Raw genomic sequence first — 6,565 nt, forward strand, 5'->3', positions numbered from 1 at the left:
TAAGTGGAAACGTCAACTGGATGCTTCACATTTATACAACCATTAAATATCTGTCTCATTGAAATATATGTCTCATTGTTTTATCTGTGGGTGCACTACAGAAATCGCTCCGCCATTTCCTGGTTGCTAACTAGGAATATATATAATATACACTGCTCAAAAAAATAAAGGGAACACTTTAACAACACAATGTAACAACACAATGTAACTCCAAGTCAATCACACTTCTGTGAAATCAAACTGTCCACTTAGGAAGCAACACTGATTGACAATAAATTTCACATGCTGTTGTGCAAATGGAATAGACAACAGGTGGAAATTATAGGCAATTAGCAAGACACTCCCAATAAAGGAGTGGTTCTGCAGGTGGAGACCACAGACCACTTCTCAGTTCCTATGCTTCCTGGCTGATGTTTTGGTCACTTTTGAATGCTGGCAGTGCTTTCACTCTAGTGTTAGCATGAGACAGAGTCTACAACCAACACAAGTGGCTCAGGTAGTGCAGCTCATCCAGGATGGGACATCAATGTGAGCTGTGGCAAGAAGGTTTGCTGTGTCTGTCAGCGTAGTGTCCAGAGCATGGAGGCTCTACCAGGAGACAGGCCAGTACATCAGGAGACGTGGAGGAGGCCAACAACCCAGCAGCAGGACCGCTACCTCCACCTTTGTGCAAGGAGGAGCACTGCCAGAGCCCTGCAAAATGACCTCCAGCAGGCCACAAATGTGCATGTGTCTGCTCAAACGGTCAGAAACAGACTCCATGAGGGTTGGATGAGGGCCCGACGTCCACAGGTGGGGGTTGTGTACAGCCCAACACCGTGCAGGACGTTTGGCATTTGCCAGAGAACACCAAGAATGGCAAATTCGCCACTGGCGCCCTGTGCTCTTCACAGATCGAAGCAGGTTCACACTGAGCACGTAACAGACGGCGTGGAGAACGTTCTGCTGCCTGCAACATCCTCCAGCATGGGCGGTTTGGCGGTGGGTCAGTCATGGTGTGGGGTTGCATTTCTTTGGGGGGCCGCACAGCCGTCCATGTGCTCGCCAGAGGTAGCCTGACTGCCATTAGGTACCAAGATGAGATCCGCAGACCCCTTGTGAGACCATATGCTGGTGCGGTTGGCCCTGGGTTCCTCCTAATGCAAGACAATGCTAGACCGCATGTGGCTGGAGTGTGTCAGCAGTTCCTGCAAGAGGAAGGCATTGATGCTATGGACTGGCTAGCCCGTTCCCCAGACCTGAATCCAATTGAGCACATCTGGGACATCATGTCTCGCTCCATCCACCAACACCACGTTGCACCACAGACTGTCCAGCAGTTGGCGGATGCTTTAGTCCAGGTCTGGGAGGAGATCCCTCAGGAGACCATCCGCCACCTCATCAGGTGCATGCCCAGGCATTGTAGGGAGGTCATACAAGCACGTGGAGGCCACACACACTACTGAGCCTAATTTTGACTTAAGGACATTACATCAAAGTTGGATCAGCCTGTAGTGTGGTTTTCCACTTTAATTTTGAGTGTGACTCCAAATCCAGACCTCCATGGGTTGATAAATTTGATTTCCATTGATACTTTGTGTGATTTTGTTGTCAGCACATTCAACAATGTAAAGAAAAAAGTATTTAATAAGAATATTTCATTCATTCAGATCTAGGATGTGTTATTTTAGTGTTCCCTTTATTTTTTTGAGCAGTGTAATATAGGAATATATGCCACGTTCACGTACTAGTATGGAATAGAAAACTCAGAACATTTCTGACTTGCTTACTGGTTGAACACATTGCGTGTATAACTACTACCAGTTTCCTAGTTCTGACAAGCACAGGACCGTAGCAATACGCGCTAATATCGTTTCAATTGGTGACGTCACTCGCTCTGAGACCTGAAGTAGTTGTTCTCCTTGTTTTGCAAGGGCTGCAGCTTTCGTTGCGCGACGATGCTTCGTGGGTGATTGTTGTGTGTGTGTGCAGAGGGTCCCTGGTTCGAGTCCGACGAGGAAGCGGACTAAAGTTATGTTACGGTTACATATTTATACACCCCAAATTCTAATTTCACCCCTTACTTGTATGTTTATTGGAGTTCCAATCCAAACACCCTCCATTTTTATCTTGGTTCAATTTAGCTCGAGTGACTTCTTTGTATAAATAAAAACGATTGTTTAATCTATTCAACTCGATTTTTGCTTATGACATCATTGGCATAAGCAAGTGCGACAACAGGCTGTCTAGAGCTGGTGATAGTACCTTGAATACTTGGATCTTCTTTCAATTGCTTTAGGAGAGGGCTAATAGCTATTACATACAAGACTGTGCTAAGTGGGCATCCCTGCTTCACCCCCCCCCCATTTACATTAACTTGGACAGGAGATCGGCATACAGTAACTTAATCATATCAATTAATGGACTTGGGAACCCATAACATTTCAATACAGACCATCAATATTCACGTAAACCATAATTAAAAGCTTTTTCTAAACAATTCACAAAATGTAGAAATCAAATTAAGATGTGGATGTAGTAATATCTTTCAGCGTACAGATGTTGTCCCACATGAAAACGCCCTTTGATGACAAATGTTTGCTCTTTCTTTTATGGTATCAAGAACCCCATTTAGTCTGTTCATGATTATTTCCGCTAAGATCTTTTAGTCTAACTTTATTAATGACAGTCAATGGCGTGTATTCATGGATGCCAAGGGAAGCCAAGCTTTCACAAAAAATGTGCCAAAAAAATACATCAATGTATCTTTCGTCTGTGTTTCATAATTTTCCTTCAGTTTGTAAGAGGCTGAATGTATCTCACCAGGGAAAGTATCAGAGCTTGCAAAACAGTGCCCTTCTATCTCTGTATGTGTAGCCCATCTATCTGATGTTGTCTGGTCAAAAAGAGTATGACATTGTTGCTGCACATAGCGTTAAATGCAAGTGAAGCATCATTGAGCGAAACAGTGAGCTCAACTGTGAATGGGAAAAGAAGTGTGAAGGGAAGCCAGTTTGGATTCACACCAATCATATCACATCAAAAGCCAAATATCATTGCATGAAAAAGCTTGAATTGTTGCATCTCCTGTTGTTGTCCTCCAGTGACTAGCTAGCTAGCATTTAAAAAAAACTTAATTCCATTCTTTTACTTTGTGTGTATTGTTGTGTATTGTTAGATATTACTGCAATGTTGCAGCTAGGAACACAAGCATTTCGCTATAACACCTGCTAAATGTGTATGCGACCAATAACATTTGATTTTATTTGATTCTCTGTACTGGCCAACGATTATAATTGTGATTCAGATTCATACATTGTTGACCCTGCCCTGAGAGGATGGAAGTTCAATATGTACAGTACCATTCAAAGTTTGGACACACCTACTAATTCCAGGGTTTTTCTTTATTTTTACTATTTTCAACATTGTACAATAATAGTGAAGACATCAAAACATGAAATAAAACAATGTAGTAACCAGAAAAGTGTTAAACAAATCAAAATATATTTGATATTTGCGATTCTTCAAAGTAGCCACTCTTTGCCTTGATGACAGCTTTGGACACTCTTGGTATTCTCTCAACCAGCTTCATGAGGTAGTCACCTGGAATACATTTCAGTTAACAGGTGTGCCTTACTAAAAGTTCATTTGTGCAATTTCATTCCTTCTTAATGCGTTTGAGCCAATCAGTTGTTTTGTGAAAAGGTAGGGGTGGTATACAGAAGATAGCCCTATTTGGTAAAAGACCAAGTCGAAATAATGGTAAGAAGAACTCAAATTAGCAAAGAGAAACAACAGTCCATCATTACTTTAAGACATGAAGGTCAGTCAATACGAAACATTTCAAAAACTTTGAACGTTTCTTCAAGTGCAGTCGCAAAAACCATCAAGGGCTATGACGAAACTGGTTCTCATGAGGACAGCCACAGGAAAGGAAGACTCAGAGTTACCTTTGCTGCAGAGGATAAGTTCACTGGAGTTAACTGCACTTCAGATTGCAGCCCAAATAAATGCTTCTCAGAGTTCAAGTAACGCACATCTCAACATCAACTTTTACTCTGTTCTGAACGTGCTCGACGGCCAGTTCGTATAGTCTTTAGCCGTACCCTTATCCTACCTCTCCTTTGTTCTTCTGGTGATGTGGAGGTTAATCCAGGTCCTGCTTGACCAGCACGAAAACATCCTGTGGCGTTCTGCATTAGCATCGAATAGCCCCCGGGATATGCAATTTATTTTGGCCGCCTCTCCTTCCAGGTCTCTGCTGCCAATGACTGGAACTACAAAAATCTCTGAAACTGGAAACACTTATCTCCCTCACTAGCTTTAAGCACCAGCTGTCAGAGCAGCTCACAGATTACTCCACCTGTACATGGCCCATCTATAATTTAGCCCAAACAACTACCTCTCCCCCGACTGTATTTATTTATTTTGCTCCTTTGCACCCCATTATTTCTCTCTACCTTGCACATTCTTCCACTGCAAATCTACCATTCCAGTGTTTTACTTGCTATATTGTATTTACTGCGCCACCATGGCCTTTTTTTTGCCTTTACCTCCCTTAACTCACCTCATTTGTTCACATTGTATATAGACTTATTTTTTCTACTGTATTATTGACTGTATTTTTGTTTTACTCCATGTGTAACTCTGTGTCGTTGTATGTGTCGAACTGCTTTGCTTTATCTTGGCCAGGTCGCAATTGTGAATAAGAACTTGTTCTCAACTTGCCTACCTGGTTAAATAAAGGTGAAATAAAATAAATAAATACAATTCAAGCAGTCTCTGAAGAGTTTATTTTATTTTAATTTCACCTTTATTTAACCAGGTAGGCTAAAAAAAAAGAGAAAAAAAAGTCTACATACAGTGAGTGCAAATGAGGTAAGTTAATTAAGGAAATAAATAGATTATGGTGGCGAATTAATTACAATATAGCAATTAAACACTGTAATTGTAGATTGGCAGAAGATGAATGTGCAGGTAGAGATACTGGGGTGCAAAGGAGCAAAATAAATAAATAAATAAATACCAGTATGGGGATGAGGTAGGTAGATAGATGGGCTGTTTACAGATGGACTATGTACAGGTGCAGTGATCTGTAAGCTGCTCTGACAGCTGGTGCTTAAAGCTGGTGAGGGAGATGCGAGTCTCCAGCTTCAGAGATTTTTGCAATTCGTTCCAGTCATGGGCAGCAGAGAACTTAAAGGAAAGACGACCAAAGGAGGAATTGGCTTTGGGGGTGACCAGCGAGATATACCTGCTGGAGCGCGTGCTACGAGTGGGTGCTGCTATGGTGACCAGTGAGCTGAGATAAGGCGGGGCTTTACCTAGCAAAGACTTGTAAATAACCTGTAGCCAGTGGGTTTGGCGACGAGTATGAAGCGAGGGCCAACCAACGAGAGCGTACAGGTTGCAATGGTGGGTAGTGTATGTGACAAAACGGATGGCACTGTGATAGACTGCATCCAGTTTGTTGAGTAGAGTGTTGGAGGCTATTTTGTAAATGACATCACCGAAGTCGAGGATCGGTAGGATAGTCAGTTTTACGAGGGTATGTTTGGCAGCATGACAAAGGATGCTTTGTTGCGATATAGGAAGCCGATTCTAGATTTAATTTTGGATTGGAGATGCTTAATAATGTGAGTCTGGAAGGAGAGTTTACAGTCTAACCAGACACCCAGGTATTTGTAGTTGTCCACGTATTCTAAGTCAGAGCCGTCCAGAGTAGTGATGCTGGACAGGCGAGCATGTGCGGGCAGTGATCAATTGAATAGCATGCATTTAGTTTTACTTGCGTTTAAGAGCAGTTGGAGGCCACGGAAGGAGAGTTGAATGGCATTGAAGCTCGTCTGGAGGCCAGAAGTATACAGAATGGTGTCGTCTGTGTAGAGGTGGATCAGAGAATCACCAGCAGCAAGAGCAACATCATTGATGTATCCAGAAAAGAGAGTCGGCCCAAGAATTGAACCCTGTGGCACACCCATAGAGACTGTCAGAGGTCCGGACAACAGCCCCTCCGATTTGACACACTGAACTCTATCAGAGAAGTAGTTGGTGAACCAGGCAAGGCAATCATTTGAGAAACCAACCCTATCGAGTTTGCCGATGGGGATGTGGTGATTGACAGAGTCGAAAGCCTTGGCCAGGTCAATGAATACGGCTGCACAGTATTGTTTCTTATCGATGGCAGTTAAGATATCCTTTAGGACCTTGAGCGTTGCTGAGGAGCACCCATGACCAGCTCTGAAACCAGATTGCATAGCGGAGAAGTTATGGTGGGATTCGAAATGGTCGGTAATCTGTTTGTTGACTTGGCTTTCGAAGACCTTAGAAAGACAGGGTAGGATAGATATAGGTCTGTAGCAGTTTGGGTCAAGAGTGTCCCCCCCCTTTGAAGAGGGGGATGACCGCAGCTGCTTTCCAATCTTTGGGAATCTCAGACGACACGAATGAGAGTGTCACGTTCTGACCATAGTTCTGTTATTTTATTCTTTGTTTTAGTATGGTCAGGGCGTGAGTTGGGGTGGGCAGTCTGTTTTTCTATGTTGGTTTTTGTGTTCAGCCTAGTATGGTTCTCAATCAGAGGCAG

This window comes from Oncorhynchus masou, chromosome 4 (assembly GCF_036934945.1).
Source record: "Oncorhynchus masou masou isolate Uvic2021 chromosome 4, UVic_Omas_1.1, whole genome shotgun sequence".
In the NCBI taxonomy this organism is placed as follows: domain Eukaryota; kingdom Metazoa; phylum Chordata; class Actinopteri; order Salmoniformes; family Salmonidae; genus Oncorhynchus; species Oncorhynchus masou.